Raw genomic sequence first — 12,672 nt, forward strand, 5'->3', positions numbered from 1 at the left:
CACGTCTTGATGATATGCTAGATGAACTTAGAGGTGCCAATATTTTTTCCAAAATTGATCTTAAAAGTGGTTACTATCAAATACGCATACAAGAGGGTGATGAATGGAAAACCGGTTTCAAAACAAAGTTTGGTTTGTATGAGTGGTTAGTTATGCCTATGGGTTTATCGGAAACACTCGGTACTTTCATGCGTCTTATGCATTATGTGTTTCGCCCTTATATTGGTGAATTTGTCGTTGTTTACTTCGACGATATTCTTGTGTTTAGAAAATATCTCAAAGAGCATGTCACCCACCTTCGCACCGTGCTACAAACTCTTCAAAAAGAGTGTCTCTATGCTAATATGGAAAAATGCCTTTTCGGTGTTGACAAGCTTGTTTTCTTGGGTTTTGTAGTACCTTCTAAGGGTGTTCATGTTTATGAATCTAAGATTAATGCTATTAAAACTTGGCCACAACCAACCAACTTGCAAAAATTGCATAGCTTCCTTGGTTTCGCCAGTTTCTACCGTAGATTTGGGAAGAACTTTAGCACCATCGCTTCACCTTTACATACTTTGAGCAAGAAAAATGCGCCTTTTGTTTGGGGACCATCCCAAGATACCGCATTCAATGAGCTTAAAATTTTGCTTACTCGTGCTCCCGTGCTTGCATTACCCAACTTTGACAAACCCTTTGAGATTCATTGCAATGCTAGTGGTAATGGCATAGGAGGTGTGTTAACACAAGAGAAGCGCCCCACAGCATACCCCATCTATAATAAAGAGCTATATGCTTTAGTGTGAGTTTTGCGTGAATGGGAACATTACCTTCAACCTCATGAGTTTGTCATCCACACCGACCATTAAATTCTTAAGTACCTTAAGGATCAAACAAAGTTGAACAAGCGTCATGCTAAGTGGAGTGAGTTTATTGAGTATTTTCCTTATATCATCAAGTGCATTAAAGGTAAGGAAAATGTTGTGGTGGACGCTCTTTCCGGATATGCATGCTTGTTACTCAACTTGAATTGGATGTCATGAATTGGATGTCATTGTCTTTGAGCACATAAAAGACTTGTATGCGCGCGATCCTACTTTTGCTATTCCTTATGCCAAATGTTTGACGCATACATCTTCGAAACGCTATTATATAAAAGATGGTTATCTTTTGAGAGATAAAAAACTATGCATCCCCGAGTCTTCTCTTCGTTTGTTGCTTTTGCAAGAATATCATTGAGGAGGACTAATGGGACATTTTGGACACGACAAAACTTTTGCTACACTCTCCAAGAACTATTTTTGGCCCAAGATGTTCCGCAACGTCAACCGCTTTACCAACCGATGTTCGACATGTCACAAAGATAAGTCCAAAGCTCAATCTCATGGTCTATATACTCCTCTTCCAATCCCATACCAACCATGGGAAGATATTAGCATGGATTTTGTGCTTCGTTTGCCCGGAACTAGAAATGGAAAGGATTTGGTATTTGTTGTTGTGGACCGATTCTCTAAGATGGCACATTTCATTCCTTGCAACAAGATAGACGATGCTTCACATGTTGCCAATCTCTTTTTTAGGGAACTCTTACGACTATATGGAGTGCCATAGACGATAGTCTCGAACCACGATGTAAAATTCCTAAGCTACTTTTGGAAAACCTTATGCACCAATCTCGGAATCAAGCTACTCTTCTCCACGGCTTACCAACCTCAAACCGACGGCCAAACGGAGGTGACCAACCGCACACTCTCCGCTATTTCGCGTGCTAATCAAGAAGAACATCAAGGAGTGGGAGGAGTGCCTACCTATCGCCGAGTACGCCTACAATCGAGCAAGACATTTGACTACCGGCAAGTCCCCCTTCGAGGTTGTCTACGGTTTCAACCCATTGTCCCCATTGGACATCCTTCCTCTACCACTACAAGAGCACATCAATATGGACGCGAGTGCCCGAGTGAACTATCTCAAGAAGATACATGAAGACATAAGGCACACCATCGAGCGCCAAGTACAACGACTCACGACCAAGCTCAATGTCAACAATGAACCCATGATATTCAACGTCGGAGATCTTGTGTGGCTACAACTTCGCAAGGACCGCTTCCCCACCGAACGCAAGTCCAAACTTCTACCACGAGCGGATGGACCCTTCAAGGTGCTTGCACGCTACAAAAACAATGCTTACAAGATCGACCTCCCGCGCGACAAGTACGATATGAGCGACGTCTTCAACGTCAAGGATCTCTCGCCCTACCATGGTGATGAAGAATTCGATACGAGGTCGAATCTTTCCCAAGGGAGGGGAGATGATGTAGAGCATCCCAAGTTCATCCCCATGGACCTACCTACGTCTCCCACGACACCACTTGGACCAATGACAAGAGCACGAGCAAGGGCTATCGAAGATAAGGTGAACTCGCTCCTCTCCGAACTACCCCTTCCTATACATGCGACATGGCTGCTACCTCAAGCTGAAACACTATGTGTGATCAGGTACTTGGAGGAGAGCCATGGAGCATCCACATCCATCGGATAAGACGGCGAGGACACCAAGCATCAAACCCAAGATAATCTGGATGAAGAAGACTACAGCGGCCGGACGTCCGACGATTCCCAGGCCATGGATGACCGTCCAGCTCCGGACGACCAGCGCCCCTGCAAGTGAACGGAAACTACAAAAGTCCAAGGAAGACTGGACGACCGACGACCGGACGACCGAACCCCTACGGACGTCCGACGCCACGACAACTGAGCATAATCTACGAAAGTACGAAGATCTACGGACGTCCGGACTGTCCCGAGCCTCCGGATGTCCGACGCCCATCGGACGTCCGACGCCCACCGGACGTCCGGCCCCTGGCTGTGTCCAGCTGCGGGCTGAGGCCCATGTACCCCTTCACTTTACCCCCTTTTTTACTATGACTATAAATAGACCCCCTCCTCCTAGCTAGGGTTAGCAAAGGATTGGCTCATTTTGTGTGAGAGCTTTGCTCATTCTCTTGGTTACCTTCTCCTCGGAGATCGCCCCTCCTCGGAGAAGATCCCCCAAGCGGATTCAAGACCCCTTCACGGGAAGAACCTCAAGACCTCCTCACGAAGAAGATCGTGCTACTTGTATCGTCCCTAGTTGACTATGGATCTTGTATCGCTTTTGTGTTCGAGGATCTAGAGCATGTGTGACCATTCTTGTTGGTTTTAGTGTTTCTCTCGTGTTCTTTGTGTTCTTCGCGGGATCTGCTCCTTTCGTGAAAGATCGGCCATCTAGAAACCACCCTACATCACCTAGGGTCCGTACTTTCACTAGTGCAATCTCTCAACAATGCTAATATAATTGGATCATATAACCACCCCTCGAAGTGTGACCAAGAATCACTCCAAAGTTCCTATCTAGCGGAGAACATACGAAGAAATCATTTGTAGGGTACGAAACCACCTCAAAGCTATTCTTTCCGATCGATCTATCCAAGAGTTGGTACTAAAATAACACCAAATAATTCCAGATTCATAATACCCAATCCAACACAAATAACCTCAAAGAGTGCCCCAAGATTTCTACCGGAGTAACAAAGACAAGAACGTGCATCAACCCCTATGCGTATATTACCCCAATGTCACCGCGGGAATCCGCAAGTTGAGTGCAAAAACACATATCAAGTGAATCAATATATTACCGCATTGTCACCATGAGTATTCATATGAAAGACATATATCACTGCTCTCAAATGCATAAAAGTATTCAATCGGATAACAATGAAATCTCAAAGGGAAAAACTCAATTCATCACAACAAGATAGAGAGGGGAAAACTCCAAATGATCCGACTGTATTAACAAAGCCCGTGGTACATCAAGGTCGTGACATCTCAAGAACATGAGAGATAGAGAGATTAAACACATAGCTACTGGTACAAACCCTCAGCCCCGAGGGTGGACTACTCCCTCCTCATCGTGGTGGCTGTCGGGATGATGAAGATGGCCACCGGTGATGATTCCCCCTTCGGCAGGGTGCCGGAATGGGGTCTAGATTGGTTTGAAGTGGCTATAGAGCCTTGCGGCGGCAGAACTTCTAATCTATGGTTACCCCAGGGTTTTGGAATATTTGGGAATTTATAGGGCGAAGAGAGGGTGCGGGAGGCCACCGAGGTGGGAACAATCCACCTGGGCCCCCAGGCGCGCCCTGGTGAGTAATGCCCCCCTCGAGGCACCCCCCAGGTGGTTCTCTGGGCCATCGGGAGTCTTCTGGTCCATAAAAAATCCACAAAATATTTTGCGGTGTTTGGACTCCGTTTGATATTTATTTCCTGCGATGTAAGAAAAAAGCAAAAACAGCAACTGGCACTGGGTCAATAGGTTAGTCCCATAAAATGATATAAAGTTGCTATAAAATGATTGTAAAACCTAAGAATGATAATATAATGGCATGAATACTTCATAAATTACAGATACGTTGGAGACGTATCAACCCCTGGTCGGCACGCACCGACAGTGGGTTTTCTTCCTCGACGTTGTCAACCGCGTCTACACAGAATGTCATTCGTTTCCCCAATGGCAAGATTAGGCCAGATTTGTGACCAGTGGTGTGGCTACCGTCATTCTAGGCTTGTGAAGAAAGCAGCCCAAGCAAGAAGGCTTGTAGATTAGGCTCCTGGTAGTGTATATATAGTGGAGCAATTTCCTTTTTCTCTCCATATCAACCTTTTTATATTGTGTACGTGCCATTGAAGACTGAAATGATGGTTGCTTCGTGTGACTAACTTATTGTGTGATTTGACTGCTCGTGAGTGGCCCGTGCACGTACTCCCCCTACATGTATGACCGTTCTTGAGTCTCACATGTACTTATCTCTATTTTCTTGCATGAGACATAGACATGATGTGCATAGAGGTATTTTGTTATTGCATGCTATTACATATCTACTCCCACTTTCCGGTTCACTACTGTTGCACCCTCCGTCCAACTTTATTGGTCCCCTTTGTACTCAATTCATGGGCTCGTTTTACTCAAGAAATTGTCTTTACCAACATATTAATATCAGGAATGCATGCGTGAATAACGAAAGATTAATCCTTGCATGCAATGTTTTGACAAAGCATTGACATACACTATACTAGTACCATCATTGTTTGTCTTCCTGAAGAGGCGATGTTTCTCAAAGTTTACTACAGCAGTACTTATTACTCTGTATACAGGTACTACTAGGAACCGCATGGTGGAGCGTCTGCACTGTTATGTCTCCTTTGGTTTGTAGGAATTTCATAGGATTTCTATAGGATAGGATTTTCAAAGGAAAATTTCCTTTGAAGCCCTTTGGTTTGTAGGAATGGATTCCTATTCCTATGTAGGGTAGGAATAATCCTTCACAATTTGGAGGAAAAAACATTAGCTAAGACTCGATGGAAAAATTCCTATCCTATGCATCAAAAATGACATCTCTTTCTCAATAAGAATTGAGATGCATGTCATCTCACTTCCTATGATTTTTATATTCCTATAACATTCCTACCCTATGAACAAAAGGAGGCCTTATTTTATTTTCATCTGTGATAAAGCAATCTTCAACACAGTTGCTTCTCTTCGAGGGTTCTCGCATGTTATAATGGATGTTGGTTGCATGGAACACTCGCCACAATTCTCGCTTAATTTTGGTTCCTATCCTGTTAGAAACTGGAGTGCTTAGTAATATTTTCTTTCCTTTTGTTATTCAGCATGTAAACAGGTTAGCAAACCTTGTTGCGCATCTTTGTGTGAACAGTGCTTGCTGCACTTTGAATGTGACCGAGAGCTGGCTTGATGAAACACCTCGCTTCCTTTCTTGCGGGGTACCTCCCTTCCTAGTGACTACTCTCTTGGTTGATTCTCCTAAGAATGCTTATATATGAATAATGCTCTCTCATTTACCCGCAAAAAGATTAAGCCATATTAACAAGAAAGGAGGGAGTATGGACTACCACTACTTTGGTGTGTCCCGTCAACTCGTAGAACGAGGAGAAGCTTGCAGGACAAGGTGAAGCTGATGCGGCTTGAACTAAGTCGGTATTTCCCCAAAGAGGAAGGGATTATGCAGCATAGCTATGGTAGGTATTTCCCTCAATGATGAGACCAAGATTATCGAACCAGTAGGAGAACCACGCAACACTACATGAACGGCACCTGAACATAAAGAACAAATACTTCCTACCCGACGTAAAAGAGGGGTTGTCAATCCCTCCAGGGTAAAAGATAGATAAAAATTGTAGTAGATTGGATAAATAGATCTCGCGGGAACGCAAGATATGATAAATAAATAAAAATTGCAGCAAGGTATTTTTCGTTTTTTGGATTAATAGGTATGAATATAAAAAGCAAATAAAAATAGATCTCGAAGGCAAATATGATAAAGAAGAAACCCAGGGGCCATAGATTTCACTAGTGGTTTCTCTTGAGAAAAATAGCATATGGTGGATAAACAAACTACTATTGGTCAATTGATAGAACTTCAAATAACCATGCCGATATCCAGGCAATGATCATTATATAGGCATCAAGTCCAAGATTAGTAGACCGACTCCTGCCGGCATCTACTACTATTAGTCCACACATCGACCGCTATCCAGCATGCATCTAGTGTATTAAGTTCATGGAGAAACAGAGTAATGCAATAAGAATGATGACATGATGTAGACAAGATCTACTCATATAGGAGTAGACCCCATCTTGTTATCCTTAATAGCAACGATACAACGTGTCGTTTCCCCTTCTGTCACTCGGATCAAGCACCATAAGATTGAACCCATCACAAAACACCTCTTCCCATGGCAAGAAAAATAGATCTAGTCGGCCTAACTAAACCAAAGATTCAAAGAAGAAATATGAGGCTATAAGTAATCATGCATATAAGAGATCAAAAGACTCAAATAATTTTCATGGATAAAAACATAGATCTGATCATAAACTCAAAGTTCATCGGATCCCAACAAACACACCGCAAAAAGAGTTACATCAAATAGATCTCCAAGAGGCCATTGTATTGAGAATCAAGAGAGAGAGAGGAAGCCATCTAGCTACTAACTATGGACCCGTAGGTCTACAATGAACTACTCACGCATCATCGGAGAGGCACCAATGAGGATGACGAACCCCTCCCTGTTGGTGTCTAGATTGGATCTATGGTTTCTGGAACTTGCGACGGCTGGAATTGATTTTCGTCGACCCCCCTAGGGTTTCTGGAATATTGGGCTATTTATGGATCAAAGAGGCGGTGCGGGAGGCCACCGAGGTGGGCATAACCCACCAGGGCGTGCCTGGGCCCCCAGGCGCACCCAGGTGGGTTGTGCCCTCCTCGGGGCTCCCCTCTGGTACTTGTTAGGCCCATCCTGTGTCTTCTGGCCCAGAAAAATTGTCCAAAAAGTGTCGTTGTGTTTGGACTCCATTTGGTAGTGATTTTCTGTGAAGTAAAAAGCAAGCAAAAACAGCAACTGGCACTGGGCACTATGTCAATAGGTTAGTCCCAAAAAATCATATAAAGTCGCTATAAAATGATTGTAAAACATCCAAGAATGATAATATAGTGGCATGGAACAATCAAAACTTATAGATACGTTGGAGACGAATCAACATCCCCAAGATTGATTCCTGCTCGTCCTCAAGTCGGTTAATGATAAAAACAAAATTTTCATGTGGAATGCTGCCTAACATTTTCATCACATATTCTTTTCTTTGTAGCATGGACATTTGGACTTTTATATGATTCAAAGCAATAGTCTAGTTTTGACATGAAGATTTCAATACTCAAGCATATCAACAAGCAACCATGTCTTTCAAAATATCAACACTAAAGTAAGTTATCCCTAGCCCATTATGCTCAACCATTGATCCATTCATGAAACACAATCACATATTAGCTATACCCAATGCTCAAGTACGAACATAGTTCCCCTTAGTTGGTTCTTTATAAGAGAAGGTGGAGACTCAAATAAAAATAAAAACTGCATAAAGTAAAAGAAAGGCCCTCCACAGAGGGAATTAGGGATTTGTAGAGGTGCCAGAGCTCAAAGCGAAAAAGATAGAGATAAAAACATTTTGGGTGGCATGCTTTTCCTGTCAACGAAAACGATCGAGTAGTTCCCAATACTTTCCATGGTAGATATATCATAGGCAGTTCCCAAACAGAAAACAAAGTTTATTCCTTTTTCCACCATACTTTCACATTCCACGGCTAACCAAATCCACGGGTGCCATCCATACCAACACTTTACAAGGAATTTATAATTTCACAACATAAAGTAAATTCATTTTCATTTCGGGACTGGGCATCCCTAATACCTTTGTCGTACTATCGTGCAATGACAAGTGAATAAACACTCATCCTGAGAATAACACATCTAGCATGGAAACATATCAGCCACCCCCTACCGTTCCATGAGTGGTACGAGCACACAAAAGAGAAGTTTATTTTGAAAATTAGCACATACAAATTTCCTTAGAACGGCAAAAGAATACCACATATAGGTAGGTATAGTGGACGCATATGGTAAAAGTGGTTTTAAGGATTTTGGATGCACAAGTAGTGATCATACTTAGCGCAAATGAAGGCTAGCAAAAGACTGAGAAGCATCCAACCAAAAAATGAAAAACTCTCATAAGCAAGCATTAAGCATTACTAACACCGCATAATGCACCCCAAGTAGGATATAATTTCATTGCATAACTATTGAGTTTTGTGCTTGCATAGGGAATCACAAACCTTAACACCAATATTCTTACTAAAGCATAATTACTCAGCAACATGACTCACATAGTATATCATCATATGGCAAAACTATTACAACGAATCAAGTTTATTTTATCGTATGATCTTCATGAAAGTTTTTATTATATCCCTCTTGAATATCTGTCACTTTAGGACTAGTTTCATATGTTGCTTTTGACAACTCAAAAAAATCTAAGTGAAGAACATGAGCATAAAAAAATTATTCTCTCAAAATAATTTAAGTGAAGCATGAGAGAATTTCTTAAAAAAATACTAAAGCACATCATGCTCAAAAAGATATAAGTGAAGCACTAGAGAAATTCCATAGCTCATAAAGATTTAAGTGAAGCACGGAGACCAATTCTAAGGAATCATAGCATAATTTTGGCTCTCTCAAATAGGTGTGTCCAGCAAGGATATATGACTTAAAATAAAATGCAAAACAAGCAAACACTCATATCATACAAGATGATCCAAGCAAAACTCATGATATGTGACGAGGTTGTTATAAGAAAGAGGGGATGCCACTCAGGCATCCCCAAGCTTAGTTGCTTGTTTCTATTTTAGATAATAGCATGGGATGCCATGGGAATCCCCAAGATGAGGCTAGTCTCACTCCTTATTCCTTCATCCATTGTGATCTCACCGAAAACTTGAAAACTTCAATCACACAAAACACAACAAAACCTTCGTGAGATTTGTTAGTATAACAAAGCAAATCACTACTATAAGTATTGTTTTAAACCCATTCATATTTTATTTTTGCATGATATCTACTATATTCCCACTTTGCTATAGCTTATACCCTCCAATACAAAGAATAGAATCATCAAAATAAGCACACAACACACAGAAAACAGAATCTGTCAAAAACAGAATAGTTTGTAGTAATCTGAAAACTTTTAATACTTAGGTAACTCCAAAAATTCTAAAAAATTAGGACAACGTGGGAAATTTGTATATCAATCTTGTATAAAAATTCATAGCAAAAGCATGTTTCTATGATTTATTAAAATTGTTTTTCTAAGAGCAAAAGTTTTTGTTTTTCAGCAACATCAAATCAACTATCACCCAACATGATCCCAAAGGCTTTGGTTGGCACAAACACTAATTAAAACATAAAAACACAATCATAACAATAGCGTAATTGTGCACACACTTAAGACAAGAAAGAAAAAGACAAAAATAAATTTTATTCATTATGTTGCCTCCCAACAAGCGCTACCATTTTATGCCCCTAGTTAGGCATAATGCAAAGATCTAAGTGTTGTCATTTTTAGTTTTTGCAACTTTTGTAAGGGCCTTTTCAAACTCGAGAGGTTCTTTACGCTTCCCAAGATCTTTAGGAAAAGATACCATTTTGAGATCCAAAATATCCAAACGCTTATTGCAAAGAGTAATCAAGGTATTCATTTGATTGAGGTTCCCACTGATATGTTTCAGAGGTTCATGGAACTTTTGTAACTCAACCAAATGTTTATGCAAATCACTCAACTTACCCAACATTTGGGGTCCTTCTTGAGTAAAAGAAATCCCCTTTTTGGTAGGCGGAATCCCCAAAATCCCTTCTAGGATCTCATAAGCGGTATTAGCATCAATCTCAATAAAATTTCCTTTAGCAGCAAAATCCAAAAGTTGTTTATGATGCAAGGCTAAACCTATATAAAAATTCCGAAGCAAAAATTTTGCATCCCCTTTTAGATTGCAGATGCGATAGGATTCCATCAGCCTACACCAAGCATCTTTTAAATTTTCTCCTTGTCTTTGTTTGAAGTATAAAACTTCAAAATCCGGTGACGAAGGAGGAGTGGTCATACTGGCCATGGCAACACGATCACAAGCAAATGGCCAGATCTGAAGAGAAAACGGCGAACGAAAAAGAGGACAAATGAAAACAACAAATTTTTGTGAATTGGGGAGATGGAAATGAGAGGCAAATGGCAAACAATGTAAATTGCAAGGATATGAGATTTATGATTAGGAACATGGTAGATGTTTATGATGTCTCCCCGGCAACTGCACCAGAAATTGGCGAGTTGTCGGGAGACTATCTTGACTTGATCCTCCCTGACAATAGCGCCAGAAATTCCTTTTGATGCGGCCTGAACTAAGTCGATATTTCCCCAAAGAGGAAGGGATGATGTAGCACAGCTACGGTAGGTATTTCCCTCAGTGATGAGACCAAGATTATGGAACCAGTACGAGAAGCACGCAACACTACGTGAACGGCAGGTGCACACAAAGAACAAATACTTCCTACCCGACGTAAAAGAGGGGTTGTCAATCCCTCCCGGCTAAAAGATAGATAAAACTTGTAGTAGATTGGATAAACAGATATCGCGGGAACGCGAGATAAAATAAATAAATAAAAATTGCAGCAAGGTATTTTTGGTTTTTTGGATTAATATATCTGAAAATCAAAGCAAATAGAAATAGATCTCGAAGGAAAATATCATAAAGAAGAGACCTGGGGGCCGTAGATTTCACTAGTGGCTTCTCTCGAGAAAAATAGCAAACGGTGGGTAAACAAATTATTGTTGGGCAATTGATAGAACTTCAAATAATCATGACGATATCCATGCAATGATCATTATATAGGCATCATGTCCCAGATTAGACCGACTCCTGCCTGCATCCACTAATATTACACCACACAGTGACCGCTATCCAGCATGCATCGAGTGTATTAAGTTTATCAAAAAATGGAGAAATGCAATAAGAACGATGACATGATGTAGACAAGATCTACTCATATAGGAGTAGACCCCATTTTTTATCCTTAATAGCAACGATACATACGTGTTGTTTCCCCTTCTGTCACTGAGATCGAGCACCATAAGATCAAACCCATCACAAAGCACCTCTTCCCATGGCAAGAAAAATCGATCTAGTCGGCCTAACTAAAGCAAATATTCAAAGAAGAAATATGAGGCTATAAGTAATCATGCATATAGGAGATCAAAAGACTCATATAACTTTCATGGATAAAAACATAGATCTGATCATAAACTCAAAGTTCGTCAGATCCCAACAAACACACCGCAAAAAGAGTTACATCAAATAGATCCCCAAGAGACCGTTGTATTGAGAATAAAAAGAGAGAGTGGAAGCTATCTAGGTACTAACTACGGACCCGTAGGTCTACAATGAACCCAAGCGCGCCCAGGTGGGTTGTGCCCACCTCGGTGGCCTCCTGCACCCCCTCTTCGCCCTATAAATTCCCAAATATTCTAGAAACCCTGGGGGTAACCCTAGATCAAAAGTTCCACCGCCGCAAGGTTCTGTAGCCAATGAAAACCAATCTAGACCCCATTGTGGCACCCTGCCGGAGGGGGGAATCATCACCAGTGGCCATCTTCATCATCCCGACGGCCATCACGATGAGGAGGGAGTAGTCCACCCTCTGGGCTGAGGGTTTGTACCAGTAGCTATGTGTTTAATCTCTCTCTCTCTCTCATGTTCTTGAGATGTCACGATCTTGATGTATCGCGGGCTTGGTTAATATAGTTGGATCATATGGTGTTTTCCCCTCTCTAACTTGTTGTGATGAATTGAGTTTTTCCCTTTTAGATTTCGTTGTTATCGGATTGAATACTTTTATGGATTTGAGAGAAGATCAGAGCTAATATTTACATCACAAATGAAGACAAAGTTGTGAGAAGGTGTCAAATTAAAATTGATACATGCTTTCATTTGTAGCAACTTCTCCCCAGCTCTGTCTAAATTAACAAGGCATGTTGGGAAAAAAGTAGTTGTCAGGAGTATGCAACATTCCGATCATTTTGTGCAATTCTACTAAAACAGAGCTGAGTTTCCCTGTTCCAAAGATATTAAGTGTGATTACAATATTAAAGGATTGTTGATGAAACAATAAATACACAAATAGAAGTCGGTCACCTTTGCACTCTCTCTTAAGACTAACTAGTTGGAGAAGATTAAGAACATAGTTGGAGAAGATTAGGCT

This window comes from Triticum dicoccoides, chromosome 3A (assembly GCF_002162155.2).
Source record: "Triticum dicoccoides isolate Atlit2015 ecotype Zavitan chromosome 3A, WEW_v2.0, whole genome shotgun sequence".
NCBI classification, from domain to species: Eukaryota; Viridiplantae; Streptophyta; class Magnoliopsida; order Poales; family Poaceae; genus Triticum; species Triticum dicoccoides.